Source organism: Lygodium microphyllum, chromosome 4 (assembly GCF_053477565.2).
Source record: "Lygodium microphyllum isolate KBCC chromosome 4, Lygodium_microphyllum_v1.1.10, whole genome shotgun sequence".
Taxonomy (NCBI): domain Eukaryota; kingdom Viridiplantae; phylum Streptophyta; class Polypodiopsida; order Schizaeales; family Lygodiaceae; genus Lygodium; species Lygodium microphyllum.
In genome coordinates this window covers 144282917-144300115 of record NC_141138.1, presented here as the reverse complement: position 1 = coordinate 144300115, position 17199 = coordinate 144282917, and the positions used below count along the sequence as shown (strand labels likewise).

At 37.7% G+C, this 17199-nt stretch overlaps 1 long non-coding RNA gene and 1 pseudogene across 2 annotated transcripts; both read right to left on the bottom strand.

The window, feature by feature from the left end:
* Window positions 1-4482: 4482 nt before the first annotated feature.
* On the bottom strand, window positions 4483-8429 carry LOC148037721 (uncharacterized; annotated as a pseudogene). The gene is made up of 10 exons (XR_015690683.1): window positions 8290-8429; window positions 7697-7932; window positions 6740-6852; window positions 6491-6654; window positions 6029-6146; window positions 5838-5920; window positions 5588-5651; window positions 5380-5494; window positions 5071-5231; window positions 4483-4955 (listed from the first exon to the last, which is right to left on the bottom strand). The product of XR_015690683.1 is annotated as an uncharacterized LOC148037721 (transcript).
* Window positions 8418-8889, bottom strand: LOC148037720 (uncharacterized). The gene is made up of 2 exons (XR_015690684.1): window positions 8794-8889; window positions 8418-8662 (listed from the first exon to the last, which is right to left on the bottom strand). It is a non-coding gene; the product is annotated as an uncharacterized LOC148037720 (long non-coding RNA).
* Window positions 8890-17199: the final 8310 nt, after the last annotated feature.

Genomic DNA, 17199 nt, shown 5'->3' with positions numbered 1-17199 from the left:
TATCTTATCTATACTTTGTGTACATTGTATTGTGGGTGGAAGAAGAAGAAGAAACCAACAATAAAATGTTTTGGCATCCATCTCCCTTCTTATGTTCTCGAGTAAGCTTTCTCTTGTGTGTGGTGTATGTTTGGCGAAGCAGCTCAAGCAAGTTCTCCCACCACACAATTCTTGTCAACTTGGAAGGCAACAAATAATGGTGTTAAAGCTACTTAAGAGCTTAAGATGACAACCCTTTGCATGATACTTACATTGGCCACTAAGAAAGTCATGGAAGGCAACAAACGGTGGTATTAAGCTACTTAAGAGCTTATATGGTTTGAAATAGGCTCCCAAGGAATGGCATAATAAATTTCATACCTTTATGTGGTGTTAAGGCTATACTAAATGTGAGATCGACTATTAATAACTTGTACACTAGAAAGTCTAGAGTTGGTAGCCTTATGATTTTGATTCTCTATGTGGATAACATGTGGATTGCTAGGCAATTAGTCATGGATGTGGTCACACTTAAGAGAAGCTTACACATGAAACCTTTGATATGAAGGACTTGTTGAGAAATGCTAGTCACATTCTTAGCATGCGCATTATGTAGGATAGAGACAAAAAGATACTTTATTTATGTCAAAAGGAATACATTGGAAAGGTATTAGAGTGTTTCAATATAGAGAGAGGAAAGGCTATCAATATTCTATTGCCTCCATATTTGAAACTCGGTCAAGAGGACAACCCTAAATCATATGAGTGAGTGGCTAAAATAGCCAAAGTTCCTTATGCATCCACAATTGGTAGCTTGATTTATGCCATGGTCTAATAGCAATTGACAATGGTTATCAAGGTGGGTACTTGTCCAAGATTCTCACACAAGGCATGAGAGGAGAGCTTGAATTACTTGTGATTTAGGGGTGAGCTTGGAACCTCCTACTCGTGTGAAATTAGTTATGCTCATGTAATGGGTCCAAGTTTCTCCTACTTATTTTCCTTCTCTCATCCTAACTTGTTCTTTCTCTTCTTGTCTTTGTGATGACGATGGCTTCCTCTAGCCTCTTTGCCTCTCCACATGCTCTTAGATCTTGTTTCTCTACACTTGTCTCTTTTCCTCTTTCTCTCTCAAGTGCTAGAAATAGCCAAGGTTCCTTTATGCATCCATAGTCAATAGATTAATATATGTCATGATTGCTACATGTCCAAACATTGCCTATGTAGTGGGAGTGGTTAATGGCAAACCTTGGCAAAGGAGCATTAGATGCCAATAATAAAGAGTATCATGAGATACTTGAATGACATTGAATCTATATGCATATGCTTCAGAAGGAAGAATGCATCTATTCTTGGATATGCAGATGCTGATTTTGAATGTGCACAATGATGAGACACAAAACATGGTGTGTAAAGCATGCCATGTATGTGCCATAAAAAAACAAAATAGAAGCCAATGTGCAAAACACAAATGTCTAATAGTGATCTTACTTAGCTTGTTATGTAAAGCATATCTTAGGGAGCAAGCACCATAATTGTTAATAATCTTGATGCAAAGCAACAATCTAGGTATGTAACATCACAACAACAAAATATGATGTGTATATGTGGAGTGTGTATGGTGAACAATATGCTCGCCCAAGGTGTGGCTTAGGATGCGAAGTGCACTCCATTTCTAGAATGTTGCAACATGGAGTGCCTAGTCTATGAGTCAAATGAAAATCAAAACATTCTAAATCTTTGCTGATTAGCAAAAGTTATAGTTGTGAAATGCATAAAGGTAGGCTTGCATTCAAGGATATGGTGCAATTTTTGTGTGGGATAGCCTTTTGTGCATTTGAGAAAGGGACCATGTGAACAGAAAGAAACCATGGGACATTTTTTAAACTATCTTTTTCTTTTATTTTTCTTTATTTCTCTCTTCTAAGAAGATTATTTTCAAAAGAGTTGCACGCATCCAATAGGCTACTTTCTTTGTGTCTGTGAACATTTCTTGACCCTTGTCATCCACGCTTCGTGAGGTAGTCTCTCTCACCTCATACTATAGAGCTCTTCCTAGGGCACAACGCCTTCTAATGCCCCATCATGCCATTATGCCATGCCTCCATCACCTTGTTGAGCTCTAAATCCCTCTCAACTTGATAAGTAGTCAAAAGCATTTAAATTCATTAACTACAAGTATCTACATGGCCAATCCGATGTGGTATAATCTAGGTGATCCAAGTATGCACCATGTATTGTTCCTAATCCATGGGCATGAGAAGGCATAGAGGTGGTCGATGGCCATGCCTCATATACTTGGTCAAAATAAGACTACAATAGTGATCAAAACATGGCTACAATAGTTGAGTCCCAACTTAAAAGAACTTAACAATAGTGTTCACAAAAAACATTTTTGGTGACAAATACAAAAACCTATAATTTAAATTTTTGGCGAGATTTTTGAGTCAAATTGTACATATTTGCTAGTTTTATAAGTAAAATTTTTCTAAAGTTGAAAGCCTTAAACTTTCTACTTCAAATTTTGACGACAGTTTTCAAAATTTTGCAATTTATTTTACATTAAACCTTGGTTTTTCATGAGCACTGATTGACAAGTGTGAATGCAATGGTGGTAGGATGCCTATAGTATGGCGAGGAGCAACATGGCATTGAAGGGAATCTCTTAGCATTGATTGCCTCCTAGCCTCCTTCACAAGCCCCAAACGCCTACCTCACCTACCCAAAGCCCTACAACCATGAAGGGTTTAAGGCCCTTTTATCATCCTTTGGAAGCCGCGTCAACCATCTGGCGTTGTTTCATCTCTTAGGGAGGCTTTGCATAGGGGCAACATTTATCATTATAAGCGGAATTTTCAAAGTGTTCTTTGAATTTTTAATGTTGCCATTTCATCAAAAGTTTGCTTAATTTTGCCTCATTGAGTCATGAAAATTGAGAAAAATCGGGTGTGCAAAGAGCTTCTTACATGTGGGGACCTATGCTCAACTATTTCGAGTATACCTTGGATCTTTAACTATAGTTATTAGTAGGAATAATAGAGTCCATGCCAACAATGTAAGGAGATAGCATCTCACAATCTAATAACCTCCTTTCTAAGACATCTATTGGCTTTGGGGCAGGTGTTTCAAGGCAAAGAAAGAGGTCTAGAGACATCATAAGTTGGTGATAATGCTTTGCTAACGTGTCAACAATGACCATGCATTCATGGGCTTCGCCATGCAAAACTATTGAACTTTGGACTCCTCAATGCATATATTTGAAATATTGTTAGCCAATTATAGGCATGTTTGGCCATGCATTGTATACGAGTTGTATCAAAAGTTACATTGATCTCTTGTAGAAGCACATCCTAAACATGTTAAACATTTCGTATTAGAGTATCAAATGGGAAGACTATTCCAATTTTCTAGTTATTGTGAGCTCCCTCTCACAATGATTTCACCTATCATTTCTTCCTAGGCATCACGTAAGACCTCATCACCAAGGGATTAATAACAAGGCATTGGTATACCATATCCAAGATACAAAGCATGCCTATGGGATGGGGCTACAATTTTCAAACATTCATCTTCTCAACATTATTTGTCAGTTCCATGATAGTTCTACCCTTGACAACAATGTACCATGAAGACTCATTTGATGTACTTGTTAAGTGAACAAGATTATTGCATGATAACAAATTTCCAATAACACATAACTACTTAGGTCACCTATGTTGAATAGCACAAGAACTTAAAGATCTCTTTAGAAGTATACCTATAGGATATAATTTCCATCTTCCCAAGCAAATGATTATTGGGAAAAGACCACACATTGAGCATGAGAACGTCGAGCACGATAATTACATTGGCCTATATGACCACATTGATAAGAGTGATAAGATCCATGAGTAATCCACTTGACTTCTCTCAAGAATGCTTAGTTTAGTACTTGTCACCACCAACTTAAGCCTTATAGTCCATCTCAAGTCCTTAGAAAGTAGCATTTCAAGCTTCAAGTCCTTAGAATCACCTACTAAGAGTGATTGGATCCATAAGTAATCCCCAAGAGTAATCTACCCAACTTTTACAAACATGCTATTGCTATCATTACCAAGGATTCTCTTAACATCCTTATTATTTAACATCCAAAGTACCTAAGTAACACTTCAAATAGATCAAGAGTACCAAAGATATGCAAGTTCTTTGAAGGCACAACTTAAAGACTCTAAATGCTTGTTACAAAGACAAGTGATGTTTATTGGCATGCTCCTATGCAATCTCAATTCACGAGGGCTCGATTTGGCACGTGAATAACATTGTATATGAAGAAGATGATGATGTTAATGTCAATCGATAAGACTTTAGTGACACTTGTAGAAAAGCCATCACTTCGACAGGAATAATGGGTCCCACCAAATAATAGTTCTGATCGATATTCAAGTAGAAGTAGATTTTCTTTGAAGACGTAGACAATCAACAAGGAGAAGCGATCAAATTAGGTAAACCTATCTAAAATGAAAGGACAAAAGCACACAAAACATGCCAAATAAAAATAATAGGGGACACAATAACACAAATGTGGGGCTCAAAATACATGGCTAAAAATAGGCCCCTTACTATACAAAGAGTAATTAAGAAGGAATATGAAACAATAGACTGTGCTTCAGAAGCTTCTCTTTGAGCACTGATGTTACATTCAGCCATCAAAGAACAAACAAATTTGAAAAACAGATCGAGAAACATAGAAGCCCTAGAGATGATGTTACATTCAGCCATCAAAGAACAAACAAATTTGGATAACAGATCCGGACACATAGGAGACCTAGAGATGTGCAGAGAATGAAGGTTTACAACCAAAACCTTTGAAACAATTGGAGCAAGCTTGTAAGATGTTGAGGTACCACAACAAACATCAGAACAATACATTATGTCTCTGTTGCACAGCATTTTCAGCTTTCAAGATCCACTCCAACGAGTGTGAGCCAAGAGTCCATCTGCCAAAATGTGTAGACGTGGAGAGACTCAGAAAAGAGCCTTTGAAGAAAAATACCACTAAATCAATCATTTCATCCAACAAGAGTTCAATATCATACAAAGTGCAAAAGATACCTGAAATTTCCAAGGTGTACAGCACTCGAGTTTCAGTCCATGACAAGTAGTGATGTGGAATGAGAACCACCGCTGACTGCCATTTTGGTTATTAGTATGTGCAGGCAGTGGTCCAGCCTCAATTATATCATCAAGTAATATGGTTCCTTGTGGTCTCAAGTCTAGAACACAAAAAGTCATACATCAAGGAAAGGATGTGATTGTCACCAGACAGATATTCCGATAAAACATTAATATATCAACACAGCAGACTCTTGGTGAGGTGACATGTTTCTCCTTCCAAAGACCAAACTTTGAATTTCCACATACCTGTTGCTCTAAGATAAAAATAGATCGATGACCCTTCGAAGACCAAGAACCTTTGAAGCCAGTCATGAACATCTGCACCATCTAGCAATGGCTCACCCAGCAGTGGAATCCATCTCTGTTCAATAAAGATTTGAAAATGAGTTTGCTCTAGTTTTTTTAGTGAATGAACAGCTAAAAAACTCAGCAATCATGAGGGCTCTCGGTATACCGTTCGTGTGTATAAGTAACCAGCCAAAAAAGCCGTCCTTAAAACATTATCAAGATGGTGCAATCTGCAGCCATACAGAAAGCAAGAGAGCAGTACAAAGAATTGTGAATAATATACACAAAATAAAGCTCTGAAGGCAGTCCTTGAAGACAGACTTAATTAAAATGCATGTACACCCAACAATAGAGGACATAATAGGACAATCATCCATATGAAAACCGAACATCACAAGAAAAGATCTAGACTGTACTGAGCCTGAAGAGTTGTTTCCCGCTCCTCTGCACTTACGATTTCACCTCTGAGAGATTGAACTTCTGCCACAAGTTGTTCAATCTGCAAAAGCAGCATGATACTACTTCAAACACCATCATGATCCTCTGCACCATGAACAGTTGATATATCCAACACAAGAACAAAGCAATCATACCATTACAGTCCAACCTGCTCATCTTTTGCACTGTCTGAGCTCCATGCCGATTTTGGAAATCCAAATAGTCTCAGAGGTGAAGAAAGTACAGATGCTCCATAGGCTCGTTTTAATTCACTGCTACTGTTCGACCTTCAGATGTAACAGCAAAAATAGTCAGCTAAATACTCAGAGCTAACTCTTCCAGTATCTAATGAACCAAGGGATGCATAACATTTTGGTATGGCTACCAAAGATCAAACACTCAGTATAATTACTAACACTCTCTGCAAGAAGTTGTCAAATTACAGTACACATTTACATCAAAGTCAACCACTTCAGTCCATCACATTTAAGGATGTGTACAAGTAATGATCCAATGTTTTCAAAATCATCCTAATGAGGATACTGTGCTTGTGTATTAACAATATACTTGCACAAGCTGATTCGTCATAGTAAACCACCCATGATAACTGCAAATGCCAGCGAGTTAAAACCTGAGCGACCGAGGTGATGGTGGAGGGGTGTATTCAGAGCTTTGCTTTTTTGGTGTGCATGGAGGTGTCCAATATGTAGTACTTAGTGGACTTTTTCCTTCAAATTTCTCTGCAGAAAGTGGATCGGCCTTGTCACTACCAGATAGCAATCTTCTTCTGGCTGCCTAAAGAATCACAAAAGAGTGAGTGTTTTAACTGACACTAAGGAAATGGCATCTAGGGTGCCGAAAAAAGGTGATAAAACATAACCTTGAAAAGCATCCATTCAAAATCAGCCATTCCCAAGCAGGCCCTGTGAGACCTTTGGAGCGTAAGAAGACCAAGGCCATCCACTCCCTTAGTCTGGAAAACATGCAAGCACTCTGCATGAAAAAGAACCCAGTCCAGGACCTTATTTTTCAAAAACATTTTAAAGGAAATATTAATGGAAACCTATCAACTCTTAAGTGTAACACTAACAGCCAAAGTCCAATATATCACCAAGGCAACATCGACAAAATCAAAGGAACAGTAGGGCTGGCTACTTCTCAATTTTCCCTGAACAGTTATAATCCTGACTACAATGGTCACATTAGCATATACGATTATAACTTTTCTGCTAGTCCAGAGATATCCCTCTCCATTGTAGAATTACTCCCTCAAAGTTGACATCTCCCATCATGTTCCTTCTTATCTAAGGTACTATCACTGTTCAGGTCTCTTATTCATTAGTTGCAGGATACCTGTATTATTTGTTGAAAAATTAGGGCCAAAGCAAATTAAGACAACTCTCATTTAGAGACTTCAAGGGTAATATGCCAGTCACACGCTGTCTGTCTACTTGTGGTTACCAAGACTGCCTGTTACATTCATCTTTTGTTACACAAAGGGCATACTTGATGCCCGAACAGATACAAGGAACACATATTTGTGCTTTCCCTTAGCTTTGTTAGAAAGCTTGAAGTGCAAGTTGACCCGTCAAAACATTTACCAAGCACTTTGCATGGCTTTAAAGGTTTCATAGATATACTACAACAAATAAAGAAGAATGGAGCAATCACCATGTGTGTAGTGCAGATAAGTGATAAACAAAACGGAATGGTTGTGGCATTCAGCATTATACCTAATCTAGCTAATGGTGAATGAATCAATTTAGACCAAAATGCAGTATATAATCCAGAGTTTTATGCAGATACAGACACAAGTGGTTCGTGACCACATGGATACCTTGCATTCGATCATGGCCAAACGGGACGTTTTCCTGCATCCAGGCTATAACCTGTTCTGTTGACCAGTGCAAAACACCGCCTTGGTTTTCTGCTTGACCCGTAGAAATTTCTGACTGTCGTTCATCCTCTGATTCTGAATACCGGGAGGAATTGTCCACTGAAAGCTGGCAGTCTATCAGCTGCAGTGGATCTACATTCACCAACTGAAGAGGATCTGAATCTCGCGATATAACCCTGTCCAAGCGACAGACGCTGGTCATGTCAATAATGTGTGCACATCTATAATGATTCCGTACTGGCAATATGTTACATTTATTTAGGGAAATAATCTTTTGAGTATAATCTGTGGTGTTATAGAAAATTTATCATTCAGCGGGAGCTTGCACAGGGAAGCATGTCGCACAAGTACCAATTGCTTTCATGGAGCACCTGTCCTATCGACATCCACTCGGATGAGGATTTAATCATGGATTATTACAAGGAGCATTAGTGGCAACAGATGGTAGAACAGTGGTATGAGACACAGATACTCAGCTTTCTCATACACAAGAATGTGAGATGCTCGGACGTGTAATTCGATCGTAGACTTACTCAGAGAGAGTCATGAAGGAGGAGGCAGAAAGAAGTTTGTTGCGGTTGTTTACGGTTACAATGCTTCTTCTTCGTCGTCTTCTGCAGCTATTTGCAAATATTAGCTGCTTCTTGAAACTCCTAGGAAGTCAATCAAGGTATTGTTCTCCTTCTTCTTCTGCGGCTACGAATGCAAAGCGCGGAGGATTAGTGGAGGACCGATACAATGGAGGTGAAAGCAGAGGAAAGCTGGTGGTTGCTGTCGATTTCTTCTTCTGATCTGCTGCTGCTGCTTCTTCTTCTTCTTCTTCTTCTTTTGCTGCTGCTTTTGTTCTATGGCAGACCGCTGCTTCTTGAGCTATGGTAGAGAGCTTGGCCTGAGGAGATTTTCTGTCTGATGATATGTTCGGTAGATTCACACGGCCCGCGAAAGAATAAATATTCTCGAATGCATAATAGTAACCCAACAATATTAGTAACACTAATAATAAATATAAAAAATGCGAAGCAACAGGAGTACGATACCAATAAACATATTGTTGGTTTTGTTTGACCGTTTCGTGGACATCGTGGCTTCTTTCTGCCTTTCAAAACCTTCCTTTCGGCCATTTTGTGCGTGTTTTAAAGCAACCGACAATTTTTAAAACGTTGCTACAAAAGAAGTTGACATTATTATTACCTTTTGCAGTACCCCGCCGATTGCAAACATTTCATCATTTTATCGATATTCAACATAATAGGAGATGCGAAAGATATTTGGGACTTCAACCCCCACACCCTAGGGCCTAGGGACTCCTAGAGTCTTCTGGGCATATACCTGACAATGGACATGTCCTGGCCCCCACCCTCCCTTTCTCCTCACTAGTGTGGATTCCTTTGTAACTTGCTGGGTTGACTCGAGGTAGATTTTAAGTTCTAGACAAATGTCTCTCCTTTGATGGTGAAATCGTGGTGACATAAATCACATCATTTGGCTAAATTTATTAACACATTGAATTGTGGATAGAAGTGTAAAATCCATATAACTTAGAGTTGGTCACACCCATCGTAACAGGGGGAGGGGAACCTTACTCCCCCCATTAGCCCCAGGTTGCACCCAGGGTTAGTAGGGTGTGTGGGGGTTGCTTCCCCCCACCATCACCCCACAAACCCCCTCAGAATACTAGGTGCTAACGGGGCACTTATAGGGCTAACAAATCGTTGTTCACCCGTTTTCATCCATGTTGACTAACAATGTCACTTTTCGAGTATGTTATAAAATATTCTCACCCCTTACCGTAATACAGGTCATGATAAGGAGATCGCTAGCTTGAACTAAACTTGGATCCCTCTTCTTCGACCCAATCACATCTCGCCATTCAATAAACCCTTTCAACACTTTGTTGTTCCAACATTTATTTGTTAAAATATGTTGCCACTCCTATTGCTAGCCATGCACCATTCATGTCTTACATCAATCCAAATCCCTATGGTACAAAAGACTTGATACAATGCAAGGGGTAGGAGCTCGATTATGGACTCAACGACCCAATTAGGGCTCATGAGGAGGGAGCAAGCCTATGTTATTTAAGCCCTATCTTAATTAGTATGTTTTGGTGCTATGGTTTAGCATGCGCAATTGTAAGCGAGTTTTTTAGTATACATGAGCTAACTTCATGTTTTTCTTAAAACTTTATGTCTATAGATATTCTTTTCATGTTGTACCTGCATACCCCTACGAGCAAGTGTGTGCATGCTTACACATACTAGGGGAAAAAAAACAACTCTTAACTTTAGGCGAAAAGATGCACCAATCAAGAAATGTAAGACACTATTTGAAAAATATTAACGTTTAAGTAACAACTAATATGAGAGTCAAACATGTCAAGTGGAGGATGTCATGTGGTATCCATGTGGCACTCCACACAATGCCACTAAAGTTACATATGATTGGAGGAACTTCAAATCTAAATATGCTCCTCCCTAACCCTTTGGGTCTTCACGTTGTCTTCTTGCAAGTAATGCTACTACCTTCTTTTTCTTCAAATATTGAATAAATTTGACATGATATTAGAGCTAGTTGTCGATTTAAAAATAAGAATATGCCACCCTGCATAAGCTTTTATGTGTTTGTAAAAAAGCGTATATTCTTGTTAATGCTTACATTGGCAAACACCAAAAACTTCTAAAAGTTACAATGTGTGAGTGATAATCATTTCCAATTATTAAGCTATAATGTGTGTTGTGTGCAAACTTTGTTGTCCCTATCTTTTTCACTAGCTTAGCTAATCTTGTGTATTATGTAATCCATGTAATGATTGGCAATATGTAACATTTTTACACCTAAAGTTTAAGACATAGTATCCTAAAAAGTATATTTGCTTTTTGAAAGTTCCTAACTTCTACACAAATGTTTTATCAAATGTCAACAAAGGTTTGCAAAAATCGTGTGCTACTAAGATTAATTATCTAGTGCTCATTATATATGGCAAAGCCTTCAGCTACCCAGTTTTGACTTAGTTCTAGAGGGTCATGTTGTTATTAACACGTGTCCTTACACCCTTAATTCTTGTTACGTGATATATGTCTTTTTAAATTGAGAGGAGTGAAAGACAATGTCACTATTTGCATTATACAACCAATAATTGGGGTTTTTCTCAAGTGGCATGATGAACTTCCTATAAATATCCCAAAGCTTTTTAGCTAGTATATGTTGTGAGGAAAGTAAATAGTTTGTAAACTATTCTTAAAGCCAAAGAAGTTATTGTGTGCATATTCAATTTAACAAAAGTGCATTGCCTTGGCCCAATTTCTTATTTTTTGTGTGTACCAGCCATATCATGGAAATGATATCATAATAGAACAAGGCTTATGAAGAAGTGTTAACCCTAACTAGGAAGGCTAAAAATAGAAAGTAAAAAGTGGTCAAATAAAAAGTCAAAGCTAGTCAAAGAAGGTTGACAATAAGCAACAAATACCAACGATCAAAGGAAATAGCAGCAAACTACTAAAAATAATAGTTGCCAAAAATAGAAGCTTCTAAAAAAAGTAAGTCTGCTAAAAATAATAGTTGATCATCAAAAGCAAAAAAAAAAGAGCAAAAAGCAAAGGATTTGCGACCCTAAAAATATTAAAAATAAAATTTGAATTGATTTAGGGCTTTGATGTCTCTCAAAATATGAAGCCGTATAATATTTTAAAGGTCTTACAACATGTAAATGTAAGATTTTGTAAAATTTGAGCTCTAGCCTTAGTCCCATGCAAATTACAACTCAATTGCACGAATCAATTTACATCCATGAGCATTCCTTGCTTAGGGAACAAGTTGCAAAAACCTATGGGCATTGTAAATAGACCAAAAGTCTAGACATGAGACACAAGAGGACCAAAAGGGTACCCAATGTATTTAACGTTTAAGAAAGCAATAGAGAGTTACTTTGTCTGTATCAAAAATAAGGTAACCTTATAACCTTTTTATCTTATTCTTCTAAACTATTGGGGGGGAGGTGTATTTGTGAAGGCTTCTCCTTCCCCACTCTTCATCATGCTTATCACATTTTCATGTTATCTTGCTTGTCCTTGTTGTCGAGGTGAAGGCCAACGAATAAATAATGAGTATATACATATATAGTTAGGAGAAGTGAGTAAGATGGTCTTTGACCTCTAAGTGTTGCACATGCCCCTTCATCTTTTTTTTCAATTCTGTATTGGTTGTTTAGAACTACAATATAGATCAAGGATTACAATATCCATCGTAGAGACATTGTATATATTTTACTAGGCATTAGTAACCATTAACATATTGCTACACAAACAAGCAATTTTAGGTTGAAGGAGGATAAGGATGCTGACTAGGAAAAAGGTAAAGATTAAGGAAATCAATGTAGTGACTATGCAAAATGATGATGGTGAAGTGCTATTTATTTCTACTCATTTTACACATGTGCTAATTGCAACAAATAGTCAATCGGCTTAAGATTGGATACTTGATTCTAGCACACATTTTCATATGACTCCTCATAAAGAGTGTTTATCTTTATATGATAGTAACACATGGATTAATCCATCTTGGAAATGACTATGTATGTGATATAGTTGGTGTAGGTAATGTGCAATTTGTTTTTCTAAATGGATCTACCTTTACTCTATAGAATGTGTGCCATGTACCTAAGCTAAGGGCTTGATATCTACTGGTAAATTGGATGACTTGGAAGACTACTATTTTAGGGAGTCAGTCATGGAAAGTCCACAAGGAATCAATTGTTGTTGCTAAAGGAGCAAAATGTGGCACTTTGTATCCCTTTCATGTATCTTATGTCAAAAATCATATAATTGTAGTATTTGAGTTGCCAAATATACCTTTGTGGCATTGTTAGTTTTGGTACATATGTCTAGAAAAGGAATGGAAATTCTATCTCATTTAGGTTGCTTGCCTTCTCTTCATTTTTAAAAATATTTTTATTTGTGAGAGCATTGTATAAATTGAAAGCATGTACGTTCAACTTGTAAGAAAAACTTGAAAATGGAAAAAAGTGAGCTGCTTGACTTAGTGTATAGTGATATATGTGAGCCTATCCTTACAAAGTTTGTAGTAAGGGGCATCCTATATTATCGCATTCATTGACAATACAACTAGGAAAGTGTGGGCTTTCACTATGGGTACAAAACATGAGGCTTTATCTTGTTTTCAAAAATTTACAATGCAAAAAATTAGTTTGGCAAGAGACTTGTCTTAGAATTATCATGGCTGAGAATATGTCTCTCATGTGTTCATAGTTTTTTATGAAGCACATGGGATAAAAAAGAAACTCATAGCACATGGTAATCCCTACCCAAAATGATGTTGTAGAGTATATCAACAAGACAATAAATGAAAGGATATTGAGTATGTTGTCTAATGCTCGTCTTACTTAATGATTTTGGATTGAGGCTATGGTGATTGCTATACATTTGATAAATAAGTCACCTAATACTACTTTGGATGGTGGCATTCCTAAAGAAGCATGGTCAAGCAAGCAGCCCTCTTATGATTAAGAGTATTTGGTTGTGAAGCTTATGTGCATGTGCCAAAGAAAAAGCATGGTAAGTTAGATCGAAAATCCACCAAGTACATCTTTTTGAGCTATGTAGAGAGTGGTGAGATGGGTTAACACCTTTGGGATCTAGAAGGTAGAAAAATTGTCCTTGGTAATTATGTGATCTTCAATGAGAACAAGATGCATAAGTAGCCTCTTAAGGAAGTGAAAACAAGAAATGTACTTTCTAGGATGCAGTACCACCTATTATTTTGCCACATAGGGCAAGTGCTAGTGCACCAAATGTGTAGATAAAGGGCACAAGTGATGCTTCACCTAGTGAGTAGAGAGCATGGAGATTTATTAAGTAGTAGATTGAGAACCTTATGGTGCCTTATGAAGAAAGAGTGGAGGCTAAAATTCTCACTCTAAGTCATACCATTGTGTTACATACATCTATTCGTATCTCTCATCCCTCTAAGAGATTATAACTTGGGGTTGACTATGTGATGTTTACATATTGTGGGGAATCATCTTGTTATAAAAAGGTCATGATTCGTGTGATGGTAACCTTAAGTGGGAGCTAGATATGTAGTCTGAAAATGATTCCACTATAAAGAGGTCATGATTTCATGTGATGATAACCTTAAGTGGGAGCTAGATATGTAGTTTGAAAATGATTCCATTATAAAGAATTAGACTTGGGAGTTGTTTCCTTTACCAAAGGGAAAAAATGATTTTCCATCGAAGTGGATCTAACGGTTGAAGCTTATAGGTGATGCCAAACCAAAGTACAAGGCCAAGTTAGAGGCCAAAGGTTTTAAGCAAGAAAAAGGTGTGGATTTTGATAGGATTTATTCACTTGTGGTGAAATTGACTCTTCTTCACACATTGCTTGCCTTGGTGGTAAAAATTATACGGACTTTGTATAATTGGATCTCAAGACAATATTTCTACGTGGTGATCTTCATGATAGGATCTATATATTATAACCAGAGGGTTTTGTAAACATGGCAAAGAAAAGCTTGTTTGTAAGCTAAAAAAGAGTCTCTATGGATTAAAATGGCCCCAAAGGGAATGGTACAATAAGTTTGATGTGTTTATATAGTCTCATGGCTGTAAGAGAAGTGAGACAAACCACTCCTAATACAGAAGAAAGGCTAAAGATGGTAGCTTGATAGTGTTAATCTGTTAAGGGGATACGATGTTGATACTTGGAAAAAATAAGTATGATATTGATACCTTGAAGAAAAGGTTAATAAAAACCTTTGAAATGAAGGACTTGGGACATGCAAATCACATTCTTAGTATGTGCATAATCAATGATAGGATAAAGAGATTTCTCTATTTGTCCCAAAAGGAATATGTCAACAAAGTGTTGCAATGTTTCAATATGTAGGGGGGAGGCACTAAGTACACCATTGGCCCCATATGTGAAACTTAATGCTAAGATGATTGTCCCAAATCTGATGAGAAGAAGGCTAAAATGGCCAAGGTTCCATTATCATCATGTGCGAGCAGTCTCATGTATGCTATGATTGCTACTCACTTGGATGTTGCATTTGCAATGGGAGCAAATACATGTCAAAGCCTGGTAAGAAGCATTGGGAAGCAATGGTATAAGCAATATGTGCACATGCTTTGGAAGAATTAGTAGTGGTGCACATGGGTACAAAGATATAGATTGTGTAGGGAATGTTGATAACAAAAGTCAACCACACAATATGTTTTTACCTTGTATGGTGGTTCAATTTTGTGGACAACAGGTGGAGTTCAGGCCAAAAGGCTTTTGGGCTTCCATGGTAAGCCTAAAAAAATGAAATCCACAACAAGTTTTTCTCATATTCATTACAACCAATGGAAAAATCTACACAATGCAATCAAAGACCATGAGAATGATGGAAGCGCAAGGAGTAGGAAGGTCGAAATTTGGGAGGCATTAGACATAGTATTTATGTATTGTGACAAAATCCCTTGGTTGTCCAAGGAGGATCTCCCAAGCTTTAAGAAGGCCCTTGTTGACAAATTCAAAGCCTCCATGAAGGTTACTTGGAGAGTACATAATCTCACACACTATATAGTAAAGGAACATCATAAGTGGTTTCTATGCCTTGAACTTATTGCTTAACTCTTAAGTAACCCCATATTTCATTTCTTGTGAACATCATATTATTTATAGTCACGATCCATGGTTTATGCAATAATATAGATGTTTGTCGATTTGGTCCACCCATGGAATGGAGAAGTCCTATTACCGTGCAAAGACCAAGTACTTTAGACATATAAGACACGGCAATGGTGCACAAAAAGCAAACAACCACGAGAAGTTTTTTAGTGGTTTTACAGAGTGATTTGGTACATAAGGAGAGTAGAAGAAGCACAAAGGAGATGCCAAAACTCATACATAGCCCTTCATTACAAATGATAAAACAAAATAGATAAGAAGCTTATTATAATTCACATGCAAATGAGAAGTTTTTACAATGCTTGGCCTCTAGGGAGAGGCAAGGCCGGAAATGGGGCTCAAAGAGTGGATAATACAAGCTTTTATTCCTCCCTATGTGGCCTCAAAGAGGACCATTTCATCTTCTTTACTGCATTTCATTGTCTTCATCGCCCTCATCCTATGGAGTTGGCAGCTGTGTGTGTATGTGGTGTTGGCACTGTTGGAGGTAGTGACTCCATAAGAACCCTACCTTTCATCCACTACAAAATTTCTCTCTTTGACTAAGCATGCAAATTGTGCACGTGCTTGGCCCCCATTACAATGGCATGAGTAGCATATGATATGTAGTAAGGAGCCCTTAAATATTGGCATCCATACATGATGCCAAACACTTGCAATGTACATCTCTTTTTGATCAAAATTATTTTCTTTACATTTTTTGGAAGGGGATAGCCTCCATGAAACCTGGTAAGTACCTTTAGCACAAAAAGGGGGAATCTTGCATTGTCATGGGAAATTGTGAAAAATTATAATATGTAATGACGAACATAATGTTCATCAAATTAATATAACCTTTCTATGCAATGGATCATAGGACATATTATTTGCATGTATGCATGTCATCTACCTTTCTATGATCCTATTTTTGCCAATGTAATGTGAAAGAGCTACATCTTTTCTATGCTATGTTGACTTGGAGCTACTGATGGCCAATGTCCTTGAGCCCCCTCCAAGAGAAAGGAAGTCATCATTGCACACGAGGACCTACCTCCAAGGATGAATTTTTAGAAAAGAAAACCAATAATTTCCATTCACCTAGAATAAGGAGAGCATCAACTAAATACCATTTTTTTCATTGCTTTCAAGAAAATGTGGTGTCCACAACGAGATTGTGCCACACCTATCCTCATGTCTAACTATTGACACCTCATACTTTCTCATGTTGGTGAGGCCAAGCCTTTTAATTATTGCAACTCTTTTTTCTTCAACAAGCAATTGCCACCACTCTCATAAGCCTTGAGCTCTGCTTCAATACTTTCGAGTATCTACTTGCTCGTACAAACTTTGCATCCTCAATCATAGAATCGACCAAGATATGCACATATGTCTCATCCACTTCCAACCCTAAGTCAGCATCACTAAACGTCACTAGGGTGGTGAGACTATAGTCCTCATGGATGTTTAGTGAATCCATTATACCAGCCAATAAGAGATAGTAATGTCATCTGATGTAGTAAATGCAGGTAGGTATGAGATGGGTAGGCTTCCTTTCTCACATGCATCAAGTGATTGCATATTCTCTAGATTGTCAAGGACAGCTCAAGGGCTCAATCAAAACTTTGTAGGGCAACCTCCACTCTCTCCTCTTGTACGTCGAAGGGTATCGATCTCATCTGCCTCTTCAAACTCTCTAATGGTTATGGCAGGTTGCTTTCTATCCTCAACATGCACTCCTTGTGAAGCCCTTATTGAGTCATTCTCATCCCTTAG